Source organism: Leucoraja erinacea, chromosome 1 (genome assembly GCF_028641065.1).
Source record: "Leucoraja erinacea ecotype New England chromosome 1, Leri_hhj_1, whole genome shotgun sequence".
Taxonomy (NCBI): Eukaryota; Metazoa; Chordata; class Chondrichthyes; order Rajiformes; family Rajidae; genus Leucoraja; species Leucoraja erinaceus.
Window position 1 is genome coordinate 126,874,823 of NC_073377.1, and position 23,149 is coordinate 126,897,971.

General features: G+C 45.5%; 1 long non-coding RNA gene across 1 annotated transcript; it reads right to left on the reverse strand.

Moving 5' to 3' along the window:
* Nucleotides 1-14,641: 14,641 nt before the first annotated feature.
* Nucleotides 14,642-21,259, reverse strand: LOC129701803 (uncharacterized). The gene is made up of 2 exons (XR_008724269.1): nucleotides 19,863-21,259; nucleotides 14,642-19,049 (listed from the first exon to the last, which is right to left on the reverse strand). It is a non-coding gene; the product is annotated as an uncharacterized LOC129701803 (long non-coding RNA).
* Between the last annotated feature and the right edge of the window lie 1,890 nt (nucleotides 21,260-23,149).

Here is a 23,149-nt window from a genome sequence, read left to right on the forward strand (position 1 = left end):
GTTGTACAGTGTCTTGGTGAGACCACACCTGGAGTATTGCATACAGTTTTGGTCTCCAAATCTGAGGAAGGACATTATTGCCATAGAGGGAGTGCAGAGACGGTTCACCGGACTGATTCCTGGGATGTCAGGACTGTCTTATGAAGAAAGACTAGATAGACTTGGTTTATACTCTCTAGAATTTAGGAGATTGAGAGGGGATCTTATACAAACTTACAAAATTCTTAAGGGGTTGGACAGGCTAGATGCAGGAAGATTGTTCCCGATGTTAGGGAAGTCCAGGACAAGGGGTCACAGCTTAAGGAAGGGGGAAAATTTTAAAACCGAGATGAGAAGAACTTTTTTCACACAGAGAGTGGTGAATCTCTGGAACTCTCTGCCACAGAGGGTAGTTGAGGCCAGTTCATTGGCTATATTTAAGAGGGAGTTAGATGTGGCCCTTGTGGCTAAGGGGATCAGGGGGTATGGAGAGAAGGCAGGTACGGGATACTGAGTTGGATGATCAGCCCATGATCATATTGAATGGCGGTGCAGGCTCGAAGGGCCGAATGGCCTACTCCTGCACCTAATTTCTATGTTTCTATGTTTCTATGTTGCATTAGTCCGAAGAATGGTTTCGGCCTGAAACGTTGCCTATTTCCTTCGTTCCATAGATGCTGCTGCACCCGCTGAGTTTCTCCAGCATTTTTGTGTACCTTGTATTTATTTAGCTTGTTTCACGATATTCATGTTATCCCAAAGCCAGTGAAATTGTTTTAAAGACTGGTTGTGGATGATCAGCTATGATCACATTGAATGGCAGTGCTGGCTCGAAGGGCCAAATGGACGACTCCTGCACCTATTGTCTATTAAAGTAAGGCCAAGGAAGCACATCAATACCTCAGAAGTCTAATGAAATTTGGCATGTCCTCAACGAGCCTTACTGATTTCTACAGACTTGCATAGAAAGCATCCTATTGGGAAGTATCAAAGCCTGGTAAGGAAACTGCTCTGCCCAAGATCACACGAAACTGCTGGTCAGCCCAATCCATCAAGCAAACCAGCCTGCCCTCCATCAACCCCACCTACACTTCACACTGCCTCAGGAAAGCAGCACATCCTGGTCATTCTATCTTTTCACTTATTTTGTCCGCACGACTCTTGAATGGAACTCTCGTGCTAAGGATGTAATCCTGATCTTCCAGTGTACCTAGTTATGGTCCTTGCACTTTCTCTTTTAAAATCTGCATTTTGTTGATAACTGTAACATTATATGTTGTACTCTGTTTATTTTCCATCTATATTACTAAAAGTAAGATCTTGACCACTTCCTGTATTTCTGTTTCATGATTTTTGAAAAAACGCTGCCAATTACGGCTGTGATTTTTGGCCATCTTACTCAGAGCCCCCCTGCTACGTAGGACAAGAGGATTTTTCCTATTGATTAAAAATAAAAGAGTTATTAATGTTTTAAAAATGTTGACATTCTCTCTGCTGCCCGTGCTGGTGGGAGCAGGGAGGGACTATAAAATCCGGAAGTGTTGTGCATCACTCAGTCTCTGCAAGATGGAGGAAGCAAGAGGGTCAGGTCTCTCTGAGCTGTGAATAACACTGAACACATGTCTACTCAAGTGTGAGTGCCCTTAATGTGGTTTGAAAATGAAAATGTGGTAACTGCTTTGAAATGCTACACTGCAAATGGTTGTTGGTGGTGGTAACTGCTTTGAAATGCACACTGCAAATGCACTGTGGGTGTTGGTGGTGGTAACTGCTTTGAAATGCTGCACTGCAAATGGTTGTTGGTGGTGGTAACTGCTTTGAAATGCTGCACTGCAAATGGTTGTTGGTGGTGGTAACTGCTTTGAAATGCTGCACTGCAAATGGTTGTTGGTGGTGGTAACTGCTTTGAAATGCTGCACTGCAAATGGTTGTTGGTGGTGGTAACTGCTTTGAAATGCTGCACTGCAAATGGTTGTTGGTGGTGGTAAATGGACAACTTCCTGTTTGCACTCTATATTGATTTTAGATAAAACACGACCACTTACGGCTGTGAATTTTGGCCATCTTACTCAGTCCCCCTCGCTCATCAGGTGCAGAGGATTCTTCCCATCAATGAAAAATAAAAGTTTTATTAGTGTTTAAAAAAATGTTGAGAATCTCTCTCCAGTCAATCACGCCATGAAAGCCACGCCCATTCCAGTGTGAGGGGGGAGGGATTATAAAACCCGGAGGTGTGGGTGTGGCTCACACTGCTGCAGTTCCAGTATAACTTCAAGATGGGGAGGGAAAGATCATGACTGTCCAGGGCTGTGAGTCAACTGAACACACTGAGTGTCTACTGAACTGCAAGTGTGGTGTTTATGTGGTGTTTTGTGTAGTTTTATGGTGGTTTCACCATGTTTGAAATTGTATGAAACTGCATTTGAATGTGGTGGCATGGCACCCTGCATGAAATGTTATGAAATGGCACTTGAATTTGGTGGCCTTGCACCCTGCTTGAAATGGTATGAAACAGCACTTCAATTTGGTTGTCTTGCACCCTGTTTGAAGTGGTATGAAACGGCACTAGCATTTGGTGGCCTTGCACCCTGCTTGAAGTGGCTTGAAACTGCACTTGAGTTTGGTGGCCCTACACCCTGCTTGAAGTGGTAGGAAACTGCACTTTAATTTGGTGGCCTTGCACCCTGTTTGAAGTGGTCAGAAACTGCACTTGAATTCGATGGCCTTGCACCCTGCTTGAAGTGGTAGGAAACGGCACCTGAATTTGTTGGCCTTGCACCCAGCTTGAAGTGTTATGAATCTGCAATTGAATTTGGTGGCCTTGCACCCTGCTTGAAGTGGTAAGAAACTGCACTTGCATTTGGTGTCCTTGCACGCTGCTTGAAATTTGGAAACTGCATTTGAATTTAGTGGCCTTGCACCCTGCTTGAAATAGAATTTCAAGGAATAGCCATGAGTCAACTGCTCGCCCACCAGCTGTGAGTGAGCTGCCAGCACATCGGGCTTGAGTGTCTGAGCTGTCACCACAATATTCCATTTGGCCCACAATGTCCATACTAGCCCTCTGGAAATCAGTCCCTTCAGCCCACAATACCCATACTAGCACTCCAGAAAGCCAGAAAGCCCCCCCCCCCCCCCCCCCCCCCCCCACCCCCACTGCCACCAATATTGGAATTGGTGGAGAGGTGGAATATTGCGTTGGGGGATCAGCCCTCCCGTGTGAACATGGGACCCAGCGGGTCCCACTTAGTCTAGTTTAATACTACATGTTTTACTCAAATATTGCAATGTAGCATTCATGTATGTTATGTGCTGCCTGGATAGCACATCAAACAAATGTTTTCACTGTATCTCGGTATACTGTGTGTGAAAATAATGTCAAAACTTGTCAGTGAAGTTATATTGGAACTGCAGCAGTCAATCTGTGCATAGCAAGGTTCCAGAGCAATAGGATATGGCTAAATAATTTGTTTTCAGTGGTGTTATTGAGGAATAAATATTGCTAATTGGACAGTACCTTCAGGTCTTTTCTGAAATACAAAGCATCCTTTGAGTTCACCTGTGTGAACAGAAGGACTGACTTTTTAATAGATGAAAGCTTTGAGAGTATAATGCAAAAGGTTTTGACAGTGGAGGTATCTTAGGAACCAGACTGAGGATTTGTCTCTAAATTCAGCAAGACAACAAACAGGTTTTAAGACCCAAATCACCCTTACATTGCTATCCTGAGATAATTCATTTATATTTGATCAAAGACAAAAAAACATATTTTAGGTCATTTCCCTGGAGTCATTTTCATTGAAAATTCTCATACATGTGCTATAGTTGTATGAGCAAACTATATTCACTCTGCCTACATCTTCCTTTCATTTGTTGTTCAACAGTGCCAATGTTCTCCATTTTTCTCCCTCAGTATAAAAGCAGATTCAGGATTTCTTAAACTGGACATACATTTTTTATGTTGGACAGGTTAATGTTTCCAAATAAGGATGAGCTAAGAAGTTTCATATTTTGCCTTTATATCCAGAAACACATATGATATATTGTCAACACAAAAATAGTTTATCAGGCTTTCACACTGGTAAATTTCTAGCCTTTCTATGCTCCTCCAAGAGTTGAATGATTGCTTTTCGCTGCCTGCAATCATTTTTTTCTTTATAGATATCACACAACACTGTTGTCTCCACCGAGTTCTCTATTGAGACCACTTAGCTTGCTTGAGTCTTTCAGTTGAAATCCATTCAACCTACATTCTTCTGTACAATTCCAACATAATAATTTCCTTTCATAAGGTATTCAATCACCTCAGAAATAAATGAACGGTGTTGCCCTGGAAATATATTTTAACTCTACCTTAGCCATCAGCTCATGGCAGGAAGAAAATGGATTGTTTCCTTCTTGCTTTAACTATCCTTAAACTGGAAAGTGATGAGAGAGTTGGGTTAGTTTGTTGATGAATAGGCAAAGCGACGTGGCCAAACCTAGAAAGACAAGGAAATTAGTGAATAAAGATCCCCGATTGCAGCAAATGTAGCATCAAGAGAAATCTGTGGCTGTGTTATCCAATAACCCTGGAGAGTTAATAAAATAAAATGAGGAAGCAATGTGTCTGTTTGGAAATTCATCCCCAGTTAGTTAATGAACGATGTAGTGAAATAAATGCCTTGCGTTCTGCCTTTGAAATTTATACCATTGGCTTCAATGGATGAATTTCAAAGGGAGGGTACGCTGTGCTGACACAACTAGTTAGTTCCTTTTGAAGAAGGGTCTTGAGCCAAAACACCACCTATTCCATCTCGCCAGATGCTGTCTGTCCCGTTGAGTTACTCCAGCTTTTTGTGCCTAATTTAAACCAGCATCTTTAATTCCTTCTTACACATAGTTAATTTATTTGCTCCACTGACTGGGGTAATCAATTTTCCTGACTTCCAATTTTAATAGAGAACTAGACCAAGTGCAGACCCGCTGGGTCTGTCCCCCCCCCCAACGTGCAGTGGGGGGGGGGGGGGAGGGGGGGGGGCAGGGGGGGGGGGGGGGGGGGTGAGGGGAAGGAGGGGAGACCGCTGGGTCCCGTTCCCTCAAGGTGCAGTTGTGGAGGGTGTGGAGGGTGCGGAGGGTGTGGAGGGTGTGGAGGGGTGGGGGGGGGGCTGCGGGGCTGCGGCTTCCCACGCACACTAACCGCCTGCCATACACACGGGAGGGGAGAGGGAGAGGGAGGGAGGAGGGGAGGAGGGAGGGGGAGGGAGGGGGAGGGGATGTGACAGAAGGGATGGGGAAGGGGGAGAGAGGGATAGGGGACGGGAGAGGGGGAGTGGGGAGAGATAGGTGGGGGGTGTAAGGTGAGAGAGGGATGGGGAGAGAGGGGGGAGAGAGGAGGAGGGAGGAAGAGATAGGAGGAGGGGCGATGGAGTGGAGAAGGGAGGGGAGAGAGGGGAGGAGAGGGGGGGGGGAGGGGGGGGGAGGGGGGGAGAGGGGGAGGAGAGAGGGGGAGGAGAGAGGGGGGGAGGAGAGAGGGGGAGGAGAGGGAGAGGAGAGATAGGTGAGGAGAGAGGGGTGATGAGAGAGGGGTGAGGGAGAGGGTGAGAGAAGAGAGGGGGGAGGATGGGGAGAGAGAGGAGGGGGGGAGGATGGAGAGGGGGGGGGAGGATGGGGAGGGGAGGGGGGGAGGAGAGCGGGGAGGGGGTGGAGAAAAGGGGGTAGGGCAAGGGGTGTGGTAGAGGGGGGGAGGAGGGAGAGGGTGGGGAAGGGGAAGAGGGGAGTAGAGGGAAGAGAGGGGGAGGGGAGGGGGGGGGGGGGGGGGGGGGGAGGGGGGGGGGGGGGGAGGGGGGGGGGGGAGAGGGGGGGGGGAAGGGGGGGGGGGGGGAGAGAGGGGGGAGAGGGGGGGGGGGGGGGGGGGGGGGGGGGGGAGGGGGGGGGGGGGGGTTGGAGGGGGGAGAGAAGAGGAGGGGGGTTATGGGGGGAGGGAGGGGGGGCCTGAGGGGAGGGGAAAGAAGGGGGAGGGGGGGGGGAGGGAGAGGAGAATAAGTGGTGGGTGGAGTGGGAGTGGAGGGGGTTAGAAGTTAGGCAGGGCAGAGGGGGGGGGGGGGGAGGGAGAGAGGAGAGGAGGGAGAGAAGGTGGTAGAGGTGGGGGGGAGAGGGGAAGGCAGACAGGGGGTGGAGAGTGATTGTAGGGGAGAGGAGAAGGAGGGAGTGGAGGGAGAGAGAGGAGGAAAAAGAGAGGAGGGAGAGAGAAAGGAGGGAGAGAGAGAGGAGGGGGAGAGAGCGAGGAGGGGGAGAGTGAGGGGGAGAGATGGTGAAAAAGAGGGGGGAGAGAGGAAGGGAAGGGAGAGGGAGAGGGGGAAAGGCAGGGGGTGGAATGGAGGGAGGGAAAAGAGAGAGAGAGATAGGAGAGAGAGAGTAGAGAGAGAGAGAGAGAGTAGAGAGGAGGAGTAGAGCGGAGAGGAGAGGCGGAGGGAGGTGGAGAGAGGAGGAGGTGAGTGATGGGGTGAGTGAGGGGGAGGGAGGAGACGGGAGGGAGAGAGAAGAGGGGGAGTTGGAGGTGGCAAGAAGAGGAGGGGGGTTGGAGGGGATAGAGAAGAGGGGTGGGAGAATAGGAGGTGGAGGGGGGATTGGCGGAGGGGGTAGAGAAGAGGAAGGGGAGAAGTGGAGAGGGGGAGAAGAGGAGAGGATGGAGGAGGAGAGGGGAGAGTGGAGAGGGGGGAGGATAGGAGGGGTAGAGGTGGAGGGGGAGTAGAGGGCGTGGAGAGGGAAGGAGGGACGGAGGGAGGGAGGGAGGTAGGACAACTTGCTCTATTTGATCTTATTTGATTGTACACGCCAGACCACATGAAGGTTCCAATCTCCAACACCTGTCCCATCGTGATGGCATAAGTAAATGTGATTGTGATTGTACATCTGTGTGATGGCCCCATGACTCATGCAGCTGTCTGATTCTAGAGGGACTACCTGAAGGTTCCAATCTCCCAGCCCTGTCCCATTGTGATGTCATATCTTAGAAACATAGACATAGAAATTAAGTGCAGGAGTAGGCCATTCGGACCTTCGAGCCTGCACCGCCATTCAATATGATCATGGCTGATCATCCAACTCAGTATCCCGTACCTGTCTTCTCTCCATACCCTCTGATCCCCTTAGCCACACGGGCCACATCTAACTCCCTCTTAAATATAGCCAATGAACTGGCCTCGACTACCCTCTGCGGCAGAGAGTTCCAGAGATTCACCACTCTCTGTGTGAAAAAAGTTGTTCTCATCTCGGTTTTAAAGGATTTCCCCCTTATCATTAAGCTGTGACCCCTTGTCCTGGACTTCCCCAACATCGGGAGCAATCTTCCTGCATCTAGCCTGTCCAACTCCTTAAGAATTTTGTAAGTTTGTATAAGATCCCCTCTCAATCTCCTAAATTCTAGAGAGTATAAACCAAGTCTATCCAGTCTTTCTTCATAAGACAGTCCTGACATCCCAGGAATCAGTCTGGTGAACCTTCTCTGCACTCCATCTATGGCAATAATGTCCTTCCTCAGATTTGGAGAACAAAACTGTACGCAATACTCCAGGTGTGGTCTCACCAAGACCCTGTACAACTGCACTAGAGCCTCCCTGCTCCTATACTCAAATCCTTTTGCTATGAAAGCTAACATACCATTCGCTTTCTTTACTGCCTGCTGCACCTGCATGCCTACTTTCAATGACTGGTGTACCATGACACCCAGGTCTCGCTGCACCTCCCCTTTTCCCAGTCGGCCACCATTTAGATAATAGTCTGCTTTCCTGTTTTTGCCACCAAAATGGATAACCTCACATTTATCCACATTATACTGCATATATTATAGGTAAATGAGATCCATTGTGATTGGACATCTGTGAGATGGCACTGTGACTCATGCAGCAGCTTGATTTTAAAATGTTTTGATGTTTTTTACAAAAAAGCAGGGAAATTACTAACGAAATGTTCTAATTTTCAAAACAAAATGTGGAGGAGGAAAAACTTTACAGGAATATGTAAAACTGTCGGCAAAGGGTGGAGGAGTAAATTCACAAAGAGCTTAAACAAATTTTCGCGAAATAGAAACCATTACAAACCAACAAACCAGTGAACCAACAGTTTTAATAGATACTAGACCAAGTGCAGACCCGTTGGGTCTGTTTCCCCATCAGCGTTTGCGGGGGGGGGGGGGGGGGGGGGGGGGTGCAGAGGGGAGGGAGGAGGAGGAAACAGGATAGATTTGGGAGGGAAAGGAGAGAGATGGGAGAGAGATGTGGGGGGAGGGGGTGAGAGATGGGGAGAGAGATGTGGGGGGAGGGGGGATGGGGAGGAGGGAGGGATGGGGGGAAAGAGGGGAAATAGTCGGGAGGGAGAGTGGAGGGGTAGGGGGAGAGAAGTGAAAGAGTGGGGAAGGAGGTGGAGAGGGGTAGCGAGAGTGATGGAAGAGGGACAGAGGGATAGGGGAAGGGGGCGGGGTAGAGAGTGAAGGGGGTGGGGGAGAGAGGGATGGGAGAGGGGTGAGGAGAGGGGGAGGAGAGAGCTGGGAGAGAAGTGAAAGAGTGGAGGAGTGAGGGAGGGGTAGCGGGAGTGGTAAAAGAGGGACGGGGGAGGGGTGGAAGAGGGACAGAGGGGAAGGGGAAGGGGTGGGGGAGAGAGGGGAAGGGAGGGAGGGGGGGAGAGAGAGGGGTGGGGGTGGGAGAGGCGTGGGGTAAGGGGATAGAAGTGGAAGAGTGGCGCGGGAGGGGTAGGGGGAGTGGGTGAACGAGGGACAGAGAGGGGGTAGGGGGGGGGGGGGGGGTGGCGGTAGCGAGGGAAGGGGGTGGGGGAGAGAGAGAGGGTGGGAGGGGGAGAGGGGGGGGGGGGAGAGGGAAACATAGAAATTAAGTGCAGGAGCAGGCCATTCGGACCTTTGAGCCTGCACCACCATTCAATATGATCATGGCTGATCATACAATTCAGTATCCTGTACCTGCCTTCTCTCCATACCCCCTGATCCCTTTAGCCACACGGGCCACATCTAACTCCCTCTTAAATATAGCCAATGAACTGGCCTCAACTACCTTCTGTGGCAGAGAGTTCCAGAGACTCACCACTATCTGTGTGAAAAATGTTTTCCTCATCTCAGTACTAAAGGATTTCACCTTTATCGTTAAACTGTGTCCCGCTTGTCCTGGATTTCCCCAACATCGGGAACAATCTTCCTGCATCAGACAAATGCAATTCAGGACTTTTCTCTTCACAAGCAAAGTCAGAATGACGGTTAGTGAAGAATTCGAACAATCGCTGAACGTTCAGACGCTGCGCGCGCCTCCTGCACCAAAGGGGGGGAAGCGTGTGTCGTCACGCACAAAGATCTTGTAGCGGTGAGCTCCGCTATAAGATCTTTGATCACACACTAAGCTCGCACCTCCACAAACAGATGAGCGTCTTCTTGAATGGAGAGCGCGTGGCTGCCTCCACAAACAGTCACACCCAGTGTGGACCCGCCCCCACAAAAAATATTGTGTGAGGAAGGGGAGGAGGAGGTTAGAGAGGGGGAGGGGGAAGAGAAGAAGAGGGGGAGGGAGGAGGATGGGGGAGTTGGGGGGGGGAGGGGTTGGATCGGGTGTGCATGAGTCGAGAGAGAGAGAGAAGGGGCAGAGAGAGAGAGAGGCTGGAAACAACAACAAAAAAGCTGGATAAACTCAGCGGGTGCAGCAGCATCTATGGAGCGAAGAAAAAAGGCAACGTTTTTGGCCGAAACCAGGGAAGAAGGGTTTCGGCCAAAAACGTTGACCATTCAATTCGCTCAATAGATGCTGCCGCCACCGCTGTGTTTATCCAGCTTTTTTTATGTCGACCATCGATTTTCCAGCATATGTAGTTCCTTCTTAAAGGCAGACACTGTGCATGGTAAGGGAATGAGGAGGGGGGGAGGGGGGGAAGAGAGTGGAGGGAGGGGAAGAGTGGGATGGGTGGGGGAGAGGGGGGGGGGGGGAGAGAGAGGGGAAATAGTGTGGGGGGAGGGGGGGGGAGAGAGAAGTGGAAGAGTGGGGAGGGAGGGAGGGGAAGGGGGTAGCAGGAATGGTGGAAGAGGGACAGGGGCAGTGGTGGAAGAGGGACAGAGGGGTAGGGGAAGGGGTGGGGGAGAGAGGGGAAGGGAGTGGGAGACAGGGGTGGAGGAGGGAGAGGGGTGGGGTAAGAGGAGCGAAGTGGGAGAGGGATGGGGAGTGTGGTGGAAGAGGGACAGAGCGGAAGGGTGCGGGGGAGAGGGAAGGGGGTGGGGGTAGAGAGGGAAGGGAAGGGGGGGGGGGAGAGGGGGTGAGGAGAGGGGAGAGGGGGAGGTGAGAAGGAGGAGAGAAGTGGAAGAGTGGGCAGGGAGGGAGGGGTAGTGGGAGTGGTGGAAGAGGGGCGGGGAGTGGTGGAAGAGGGACAGGGGTAGAGAAAGGGGTGTGACAGGGAAGGGTAGAAAGAGGGGTGAGGGAGGGAGAGGGGTGGGGTAAGAGGAGAGAAGTGGGAGAGGGGGAGGAAGGGGTAGAGAGATTGGTGGAAGCAGGACAGAGTGGTAGGGGAAGGGGTTAGGTTAGAGAGGGAAGGGGGGTGTGGGAGAGAGAGATGGGTGGCAGAGGGAGAGGGTTGAGGAGAGGGACACATAGAAACATAGAAATTAAGTGCAGGAGTAGGTCATTCGGCCAGTCGAGTCTGCACCGCCATTCAATATGATCACGGCTGATCATCCAACTCAGTATCCCGTACCTGCCTTCTCTCCATACCCCCTGATCCCTTTAGCCACAAGTGCCATATCTAACTCACTCTTAAATATAGCCAATGAACTGGCCTCAACTACCTTCTGTGGCAGAGAGTTCCAGATACTCACCACTATCTGTGTGAAAAATGTTTTCCTCATCTCAGTACTAAAGGATTTCCCCTTTATCCTTAAACCATGTCCCGCTTATCCTGGACTTCCCCAACATCGGGAACAATCTTCCTGCATCAGACAAATGCAATTCAGGACTTTTCACTTCACAAGCAAAGTCAGAATGACAGTTAGTGAGGAATTTGAATAATCGCTGAACGTTCTCTATGGCAACAATATATTTGAGCATTGGGCATTGTGACATCACACGATGGAACATTCACCAGGGGGTGGGGCTGGGGCTGCTTGTATGGGTGAGAAGCCTGTTTATTTTTGAAATATTGTTGGGGGGGGTGGGGGTGAAGGATTTGATTTAAAAAGTGTACTTAAACACGACAAAATGTAATGTGGAGCGGATACTTAGAAAGAAAATTCCGCATCCGGTTTCGGAGTTGCGGTGAATCAAAGGAAGAAACGCGGCCGGAAGCCGTACATGCAAATGGATCCATTCCGATTGGACATCCGCGAGCGTCGGGCATCGCGATTGGACGTCCGCGAGCATCGGGCATTGTGACATCGCACGGCGGGAACAAATCGAAAGGCAGGAAGGGATCCGTACGGCAGGCAGTCGGATGGGGCCAGAGTTTTAAAAGTATACTAGACCAAGTGCAGACCCGTTGGGTCTGCTCCCCCAATGGTGTGATTCCCCCAACCCAATATTCCACCATGCACCCGTCTCCTCCAATGGAACTGAAGCCGTTGCCAAATATAAGTTTCCAGCACTCCCCTGCGTCCCTCAATTGCACCTCCCCTGCCTGCTGCAGCGGTGAAAAGTTCAGTGTTCCTGTCTTGCAACTTTGTTTCGAAGTGTGTTGGAAGCTGATAGGAAGGAGCAGCCGTCAACGAATCAAAAGGCAGGAAGGGATCCGTACTGCAGGCGGACAATGGATTTGAGTTTTATATATTAATAGATAGATAGATAAGATGTTGGAGCATTTTATGACAAGGCTGTGTGAATTTCCTTTCAAACTTAGCTGTTGATTTTCTTCACATCAGTGATCAAGCCAGAGCAATAGCAAAAGGTGATTCTCTGTCCTTACATCTGCTCAGATTTTGGGTCAATCATTCCAGTTTGCTTAGATTGAAAAAAAAACCATCTAATTCTCATAAATCATTATTGCAATACTGACTTTAGTGACTGTTACACATATGGCTCTTGAACACCACAACCTCCAATAAACTCTGAACTACATAGACTATTATTGTTATTATTGTTATTATTGCAGTATTATTGTTTGTTTGTTTGTTTTTATGTGTACGAATGTATATATATATATGTGTGTCTCTGTGTGAAAATGTGGGTAAAATGCGCACACTGAATTTTTTCCTAGTTTATTATATTGTTTACAGTACTTTGTTTTCATATTCTGGTGTACTGCTGCAAGGAAGAATTTCATTGTTCTATCTGAGATGACAATAAAACACTTTTGATTCTCTCTTGACTAATTTTGCAGCTTCATTCAACCCCATGGCAAGCAGAAATCTTTGAATTAATCTAATAATGTTATCTTGAGGAAAGGCAATTTGTGAAGCCACTGACGGCTGTGGAGGCCAAGTCAATGGAGATTTTTATGGCGGAGATGGACAGATTCTTGATTGGTAAGGGTGTCAGGGGTTATGGGGAAAAGGCAGGAGAATGGGGTCGAGAGGAAAAGATATATCAGCCCTGATTGAATGTCGGAGTAGATTTGATGAGACGAATGGCCTAATTCTACTCCTAGAACTTAATAACTTATGGACTTATGAAGCATCAGCTCTGCCTTTTGTGTCTTCAGATGCTAAATCCTTGAAATTCTCTCCCTAGCTACGTTTGCCTCTCCATAACCTTATTCCTGTAAGTTACACTGTTTAGCTGTTGGTCATTTATCATATCTCCTTTCAGAACTCATTACCAGATTTAATTTGCTGAAGTTGCTGCGACCTACTAAACGTGCTACATTAATGTATATTTTTGTTATTAGTCAATGAGTCGTGGAGCGCAGCATGGAAACAAGCCCTTTTGTTCAATTTGGCCATGCTGATCCACTTTGCCTGCAATTAGCCCATACCCCTCTGAACTTTCCTATCCATATATCTGTCAAAATATCTTTTGAATGTCAAAATTCTATCTGCTTCTATAGTTTTCTTGGTCAACTTGCTCCAGATATGAACCACCCTCTGAGTGAAAAAGTTGCCCCCGCCATCTTTCTTAAATTTTTCCCCTATCACCTTTAGCCTACGCCCTCTAGTTTTAAAATCTTCGACTCTGGGAAAAGGCCTCTGAGTGTTCACTTTAAATTATGCTTAATTTTATACACTTTGATATGCCACCTAAGGTCCAAAGGCAAAAGTCCGATCCTATCCTCCCTCTCCCTGTAATTCAAGGCTGCAAATCCAGGTAACATCCTAATCAATCTCTTCAACATCTGTCCAACTTAATTATTTTGCCAATACCATTAAACAAAGCTATTCATGATTGATGGCTTTCAGCTAATGGCAGTGAAAATGTGATGTATAATTACAAATATTTAAAATGTGACCGAAGATTGTTTCATTTCATTTCGGAAATTAATATATGCAGTTCACACTCTAAATCAATACATGTAAAGAACCTGGCTCTTGTGGCTGTATGTGATAGCATCTGTTTAAATAAGGAAGGCTTAGATGAACCAAGAAGCATATTTTTAATGTATTTGGTAGAAGAATTAGAGGGGAAATTGTTTATTTTTACCTAATATATGGTAGGGATATAGAAACCATTACCTGAAAGGTGATCGATGCAGAACCCCTCATTACATTTAAACATTACTTGTATCTATGTACATGAAGAGGGGTGGATTGCAGCCTTATAAATCAAGTGCTGGATGTGGAATTAATTTGGGTATAACTGTCTCGACAACTGCAGACACAATGTGCTGATCGTGTATCATAAATCTGAATGCATTTAGACTTGAGACTTTTAGGCCTTAGGCCTCATAGCTGATCATCCAACTCAGTATCCCGTACCTGCCTTCTCTCCATACCCTCTTATCCCCTTGGCCACAAGGGCCACATCTAACTCCCTCTTAAATATAGCCAATGAACTGGCCTCAACTACCCTCTGTGGCAGAGAGTTCCAGAGATTCACCACTCTCTGTGTGAAAAAAGTTCTCCTCATCTCGGTTTTAAAGGATTTCCCCCTTATCCTTAAGCTGTGACCCCTTGTCCTGGACTTCCCCAACATCGGGAACAATATTCCTGCATCTAGCCTGTCCAACCCCTTAAGAATTTTGTAAGTTTCTATAAGACGGGTTTCTCTAATATGGGTTTGGAGTGTTGGAGGAAACCGGAGCACCCGGAGAAAACCCATGCTGGTCACAGGGAGAATGTACAAATTAGATACCTGCAGTCAGGAATGAATCCGGGCCTCTGGCATTGTAAGGCAGCAACTCTACCACTCTACCACTCTACCACATAGAGTTTATACCTAAGCATAGCTAGTGGGGTTAATTTTTAATCTGGTTTCAATAAACTGATAAAATAAGTATGAATTTAAGTTTTCAAGGTTTAATACACAACCCCATCCCATCATTTGTATACATTGGGTATGCAGCTAAGAATTTCACTGTGCCTAGTCACATGTGAGAATAAAGTATTCCATTACTTTTCCCTCTCACAATCCCTTGATTTCATCTCGGTGTAATGCCTTTATGTTGCAATTAAAATTGTTTACCTCCACTTTAGTTGGACAGTGAGGTTCTGATGCCTTAAGCTGGAAGTAACAATTTCTGCCTTGCTTGCTCTTATTAAATGAATGGTTGTAAATTGTATTTTGTTTGGCATTCAATTTTTAATTTGCTGTATGCATATCAAGACAGTCGCATTTAGGATCGTATAAATAGTTGCTCACGTTAATTAACACATCAAATGCTAAATCTAATCATGGTTGGGAAAATTAATATTCAATGCAATGTTAACATTATACTTCAAAGAAGAATAACATTTGAAAGAAATATACATTCATTAAAAATGCCATCTAAGGCTTCATTCTGTTAGAATGTGCACATTATCATATTTATTAAGAATTGTAATGACACATTTAAAAAGCTAGAATTAAGGGTACGAACCCAAAATGTGACATGTTATAAACTCTTGTCATTATCGTTCAAATAAATCTAATTTAATTTACATGGAATCATAAAAATTAGCAGTTAGAATAGGCCATTTGGCTGTTCAATCTGATCATTTAAATTCAGTGCCTTCTTCCTGCTTTGTCAACTATTCCTTAACCTCCTTGTCCATTAGTATAACTAACTTCTTCCTGAATATATTTGACAGTCTGGTTTCAACGAATTTCTGTGGTATAGAATTCTGCACGTTTCCTACTTTTGGGTGAAGAAGCTTCACCTTTACTTGCTCTGAAATTAACTATGCCATATCCCTAGGGTGCAATCACTACTCCTAGACCTTCCTACTGTCAGGAACATCCTTCTCACATCTCCTCTGTACAGTCCCATCAGGTTTAAAGAGTTATCAATGCCATCCGCCTTTATCCTTCTAAACTCGTGAGTATAGGCCCAATTGTACCAAACTGTCTTCATGCATCATCCTGGATCTGAAGAGTGATCAGTGTGGTGAGTGGTACATCAGTTTGCATTTAACTACCTCCACATCATCCTTCCTCATGTAAAGAGGTTAAAACGGCACACAATACTCAAGGTGTGGTCTTGCCAAGACCATATACAATTTCACAAAGATATTCCTGCTCCTGCACTCAATTCCTTTTTGTTATGAAGCCCAAAATATACATTTCCTTCTCAATGGCTTGCTGCATATGACTGGTGTACATGTATAATCTAACACCATTCATATACTAATCATTTGCCTTTGTCTTTTTGCTGCCAGCTTGGATAGCTTCACATTCATCAACATTCTGCTGTATTTTCATTGCATTTGCCCTCTCGACTCGTCTGAATCACGTTAGTGCCTCTTTACATCCTGTTTGCCACTTGCACGCCCACCCAGCATTGTGACATCCGCAAGAGTGAGCAAGATTACTTTCAGTGATAAATATTAACAATTTATATGGCTCAAAATCATACCTGTTCATTTTGACATTAACTGGCCAAAAAAGGTGTGTGGAATTAATTGAAAGCTTACCATTGAAATGTCACAAAATGATGACATATTCTATCTTGCACTGACGGTTAATTCTGGAGTCTATCAGTCCTGACATTTTGAGGTAGCTAGTGAACATGACACATTTTCCCAACAATAGGATAAAAAGGTCAGAGGATGGATCATACATGCTACTCAGGTCCTCCCTCAATTGGTTTGCAAAACAGTGACACAGAGAGACAGACACAAAATGCTGGAGTAACTCAGCGGGTCAGGTAGCATCTTTAGGGAAATGGAAGAGGTGGCGTTTTGTGTTGAAACCCTTCTTCAGTCTGAAGAAGGGTTTTGACCCAAAATATCTCCTATTCCGTTTCTCCAAAGAGATGCTGCCTGACCCATTGAGTTACTCTAGCATTTTGTGTTTATCTACAGTGTAAACCAATATGTGCTGTTTCTTCCTTCACAGTGACACAGAGAATCAGCCAAATCATTTCTCAGTCCATATGTGGGATGAGAAGGGAAAGGACATTTCAACAAAATCCTAATATTGCATTCATAGAACATAGAACAGCACGGTACAGGCACAGGCCCTTTGGCCCACAGTGTTTGCACCGAACCTGATGCCAAGTTAAACTGATGTTATGTACCTGAATATGATCCATATCCCTCTATTCTTTACACTTCCATGTGCCTATCTAAAAGCCTCTTAAACACCACTATCGTATCTGCCTCCACCACCATCCCTCACAATGCGTTCCAGGACCCCACCACTCCCTGTGTAAAATAACTTGCCCAGTACATCTCCATTAAACTTTTCCCCTTTTACTTTATAGCTCTCCCCTCTAGTATTGGACATTTCCACCTCTGATTGTCCACTCTCATAAATGTATATAATTCTATCATGTTTCCACTCAACCTCCAACGTTCCAGAAAAATCAATCCAAGTTCATCCAACCTCACCTTGCAGCTGAAACCCTCTAATCTCAGCAGCATTTGGCTAAACCTCCGCTGCACCCTCTCCAAAGGCTCCACATCCTTCCTGTATTGGTGCAATCAAAACTGGGTATGCAATACTCCAAATGCGGCTGACCCAAAGTCTTATAAAGCTGCATCATGACTTTCTTACTCGTCTGCTCAATACCCCTAGCATTGAAGACAAGCATACCATATGCCATCTTTGCCATTCTGTCTACTTGTGCTGCTACCTTCAGAGCTATGGACTTGGACTCCACGATCCCTCTGCACATCAATGTCATTAAGGATCTTGCCATTAACTGTATACTCTCCCCTTCCATTCAATGTCCCAAAGTACATCACCTCACACTTGCTCGGATTAAACTCCATCTGCCATTTCTCCCCCCATTTCCGCAGCTGATCTATAACCTGCTGCATCTTGTGACAGCCTTCCTCATTGTCCGCAACTCCTCCAATTTTGGTGTTTTTATCAAACTTGCTCACCAACCCATCTACATTTATGTTCAAGTTGTCATCTATCACAAACAGCAGAGGTCCAGCACAGATCCCTGTGGAACTCCACTGGTCACAGACCTCCAGCCAGGATGTCTTCCTTCCACCACAGCCATCTGTCTTCTATGAAAATGTTTGTTCTGAAACTATGCAACCAAGTCACCTTCCTTTTAAGAAGTTATATGTGTTGTTAAATAAGGGCAGATGCAGTATATTGTGTAAACTATTATGATGTGCTAATTCGAGAGCAATAAATAACCTGGACCATTCTTATAAGGAGGTACAATCAAACTATTTCCACATACCAATCGTCTGAAAGAAAAAGCAAAATAAAAACAAAGTACTAGAAGAACTCAGTGTGACAGGCAGAATCTGTGGAGAAAATGTACAGACAACGTTTTCATCAAGTTAACTTTACTCACGTCATCAAAGAACATATTTTCACTGTCACTTGGCAATCAATTCATGGTCAAAATTCGGAAAAATCTCAATGAAAATATTTTCCCTGCTATTTTTATGCCATTATGGTTTTAAGTAAGTGTGATCATTTCTGAGAAGTACCACCTGACTTGAGCCACTCTGGTTACAATATGTAGTGGGGGGAGAGGGAATTTAAAAGTAAGTCTAACACTGTCCCAAATCTCTGTTTTAAGTTGTTAATGTAGCAGATGCAGAAAAGTTACAGAAGAGCTAGTTTTATGTAAATATTTGTGTCAAGTTGAGGTACTTGTTGAGTGATAGATGTAGCCTTGTTTGCCAAGGACAATTTCTGAAAATCTGAGAAGACTGCATTAATGGTCATAGATCAAACTTCAACCATTTTTAGATTGGATGGCTGCAAAATAAAGCTCAACAGACCTTTTGAAATGTCTGCTATTCTAATTTAATACTCCCTTATCCCTTGGAAATCTTTAAATGTGATGTTCAGTTGCCCTCGAGCATCTTTGAGCTTTGTCAGTTCTGAAGTGTGCTGCATTTTCTAACATGACACGCACATGCAATTCAGTATTCTGTGAGTCTGTATTGCTTTCCAAGAGGACAGATTGAGTTTTTATTTAAATGTCAACTTAAAAAAATAATGTCTATTTCGATATGATGTTTACTTCTTGTTTTAAGGTCTCGCATGTTGCCATCTAAGATTAGAATAGTTATGTGTGGAATTATTTATTATTTAACTTGAGAAGGATAGAAACACATTGGGGTGGAAAGAGATTTTTTTACATTACTATCACAGGCAGAATTTATAGTTTTTCATTTTTTCATTTCTTGCTGTGGTGCCTTATCATATTGTGCTATACACTGTCAGGTGGACTTTGAATATAAAGCTTGTGGACAGAGATGCGAAGTGCCTTTGGCCTGAAATAGATTTTTTGGACTATAGGGGACTCAAGGATTATAGAAAACAACCAGCAAAGCAAAGACGAGGCCAAGGTCACATCAACCATGAACTTATGGAATGGAAGAGCTGGCTGCAAAGGCCAAAGGACCTATTCTTGCTCGTATGTCGGATGTTTAGGTACTCTTATGTGAGGCTTTATAGCCTGTTGAGAACCCAGAAGAAAGCCCTGGGTAGACACAAGGAACTGCAGATGTTGGAGTCTTGTGTAAAATACAAAGCGTTGGAGTAACTCAAAGGGTCGGGCAGCATCTGTGGAGGAAATTGAGAGGTGACGTCACAGGTTGGGACCAATCTTTACATGGGCCAACTTTGTGCAATTGTCCATGTTATGTTTTAACAAACCTAATTCATTTTAATTTTACTTCTGGGTTTTCACTGAAACAGCAGCACAAGGAATAGCAATGTTACAACATTTTTGAGATTTAAAAAATCAGGTCTGCAATTTATCCCATCAGATAAAGCATTAAAAGAAGTTTAATTTGACACCTAATTCACTTTCATATCTTCAGTATTAAAAATGTTATGGCCATTTTCATACTCGGAAATTAGCATCTTGTTCCCTATTGCTTTTCCATTGACTTAACACAAAAGCTGTGATCGAGGACAGTCAAAAGCCCATAACTTTCTTAAAAATTAAGAGAACTGAATGAAATTTTCAGTTATTATAGATTGAAGCATTCTGAAACAAATATAAAACAATCTTACTTGAATGACCTGAAATCAAAGCATATAATTAATGTTACCTAATTGTAGCGAATTACAAAATTCAATTACCAGATCTAAACATCTATCCATTTCTTAAGAAAAGATTAACATTTTTAATTAGCCAAAGTGTCCAAATACGATTCACACAAGAATTCACAATTTAACATGATTTTTAAATCTCATTGTCATGAATTTATAGGCCAAATGGAAGGAATTTAATGTTGAATTCCTGTAAATTAATGGCCATTTTAATCATCTTGCGAGTGGGTTTTTATTTACATAATCACATTTTTGCCAATGAAATTTTGATTAAAGTCATCCTAAGAAGCAAGTTTATATATAAAATGGACGACTTACCTTATGTTTTGTCCCCTACGTGAGATCCGTCCCGTTGTCAACATTGACGTTAGAAGTCGCTTTTTTATTTTACTCCAGCGATTAAATTGTCCCACGATTTTCTATTACAACTCTGGAGAACGCAAGTCGGAACAATTTTCAAAGCATCAGCTAGCAGCTGGAGAAAATATATCTCGGACAAGGAGGAGAAAACGGCATTTTAATCCTGCCTCCTCCCCTCAAAGGTGCCAAAGTCGCGCACACGGCCAGTGGCAAAACTGCAGCACCGCTGAAGGCAAGTATTGTAACATACCTACGAGGAATGACATGGACCTGTGTAATGATAATTTGTGAAGAGAACCAGGTGGCTGACTGGTGTCTCGGAAGATAAAAATGGTGCTTCCTTCCTTTGTGGATGTGTTACTGAGATCTAAGAAGGATTGTAGAAAGATAACCTTCCTTGCCTGAATGTCACCCTTTCCTTCTCTCCAGAGATGCTACCTGTCCCGCTGAGTTACTCCAGCATATGGTATCTATCTTTGCCGTCCAACAGTCAGAACTGGAATGCATGGTTGAAGATTGTGGGGTAGGAAGCAGCAGGAGCCTGTATTCAGAGTAGGGAAGAACTCCAAGCCTGCAGCAGTTCAGGAAATAAACACATTGCTCAACATGCTGCTTTCACCATCCCATCCCCTTGCTTGCCTTTTCACACTTGTTCTCACTCCTCACACTTACTTACCTTACAAATGTACCTACCTTTGTCTAGAACTTGGATGGCTGCTTATGCATTTTCTGCCCAGTCCATCACAGGTTCCGACCCCACGATCAAAGGGATTTACTGGAGTCGCTGCCTCAAAAAGGCAGCCAGCATCATCAAAGACCCACACCACCCTGGCCACATGCTATTTCACCCCTGCTATTGGGAAGAAAGTACAGAAACCTGAAAACTGTAACGTCCAGGTTCAGGAACAGCTTAGTTCCTACAGCCATTAAGCCATTAAACACCACAACTTCAAATAAGCTCTGAACTACATAGACTATTATTGTTATTATTGTACTATTATTGTTTGTTTGTCTTTTATGTTTACATATATGTGTGTGTGTGTGTATGTATTTCTCATTTATTACATTGTTTACAGTGATCTGTTTACATATTCTGGTGTGTTGCTGCAAGTAAGAATTTCATTGCTCTATCTGGGACATATGACAATAAAACACTCTTGTCTCTTGACTCTTTGGTGCCTATTCAAGTGCCATACCCCTTGAGGGTGCAATGCTGCCTTTAATCTGTAGGGATCATTGCCATTAGTGGTTGAATACCAGCCCTAATTGACATTAGGATTTTAGTCGCCAAAGTCTCAGAGTTCAAAATGCTGCACAGGAGTCAAGTTACTGTGATCTAGCATCATAGACCTGGATTTAGCATTATAGATCTAGCATTTTATACCCCCACCCCACATCTCCCTCCCCCATCTCAGAACCATGTCAAAAGAACTTCAATGTCTTCAAGATTCAAGATTCAAGAGAGTTTATTGTCATGTGTCCCTGATAGGACAATTATATTCTTGTTTTGCTTCAGCACAACAGAACATAGTAGGCATGACTACAGAACAGATCAGAGTGTCCATATAGCATGATATCTATATTATTAAAAGTCTGATCTTGACCGGTTTTAGCTTTCTGTGCTGCGATTTCCGAGAGTACGCCGCCATCTACGGCCATCATTTTTGGCCACCTCGCTTAGAGCCCCCCCTCCGCCACATGTGTGCCAAGGATTTTTCCCGTCGATGAAAATTGACAGATATATTAATGTTTTTACAAAATTCCCCATTCTCTCTGCTGCCCTTGCTGGAGGGAGGGGGAGGGACTATAAAACCAGGAAGTGGTGTGCCTCAATCAGTCTCTGCAAGTGGTGTGCCTCAATCAGTCTCTGCAAGTGGGTGTGCCTCAATCAGAGCTCTGAATGACACTGACAAATGTCTACAGCATTGTGAGTACCTTTAATTTGGTTTGAAAATGAAAATATGGTTAGAGGTAAAAAAGCGCTGCCTGCAAATGGTTGTTTGGGTTTGGGTTGAAGTAAAAAGGCACTCTCTCTCCCCCCCCCCTCACCCTACTCCCCCCCTCCATTCCCCCCCTCTCCATTCCCCCCCCCCCCTCTCTCTCCCCCTTCCTCCTCTCCCCCCCTTCTCCTCTCCCTCCCCTCCCCCCCCCCCCTCCTCTCCCTCCCCCCTCTCCTCTCCTCTCCTCTCCCCCCTTTCCTCTCCTCCCTCCTCTCCCCATCTCCTCTTCCCCCCTCCTCTCTCCCCCTCTCCTCTCCTCTCTCCCTCTCTCTCCTCTCTCCCCCCCTCCCCCCTTCCCTCCCCCCCCTCTCCCCCCCCTCTCCTTCCCCCCCTCTCCTCCCCCCCCACTCCTCTCCCCCACTCCTCTCCCCCACCGTCCCTCCCCCTAACCCCCCTCCCCTCCACACACCCCTACCCCTTACCTCCAACCTCCCTCCCCCTCCCTGTGGTCCCGAGATCCTGAGAGCGATGCTGTCTGGAGCTATGCTCCTGGAAGGGCCACCCATGCCAGCAAGGTCAAGGGGGAGGTCCCTGACAAAGAGCAATCCTACCAATACCTCAACGGTGGAACTGGTGGAGGATGATGACTGACTTTAGTGGAGCGTCACAACCAAAGATCCTATAGATAGGCAAGATAGGCTACTCCTGCAAAATGCAATGGGCTGACGTGTAGTACGCTACGGAGGGGAGCCTGGGCATTTTTCCCCACCCATTTTAGTAACCGGAACCTTCCCGACCCGACCCGACTCGCAGTGTAATCAAGATTGCGGGGGAACAGCTTGTGTGTGTGATATAGGGTTAGATTCATAATTCTGTCAGTTCATACTTCTGTTAATTCTTGTCAAGAATAAAATTTGACTCTGGTAATTGTTTTTTTTAATGTTTTTTAAATAATTTATTTTTAAATGGCTCATAAGCTGTGTTTGAGTTGATTTTGTAGTAACCGGAACCTACCTGACCCGACCCGACCCGACTCGCAGGATAATCAACGTTGCGGGGGAACAGCTTGTGTGTGTGATATAGGGTTAGATTCATAATTCTGTTAGTTCATACCTGTTAATTCTTGTTAAAGAATAAAATGTTTATAAACACACATTCATGAATGTAATATAAATGTATACAATCACATAACACACACAATTATATTTCTACTGATTTTTATATCCAATTATGAACTTTATTTCAGACTAGACAAGGGACATTAAATAATAAACATTGTAAACCTCCCCACAACTTCACACACAA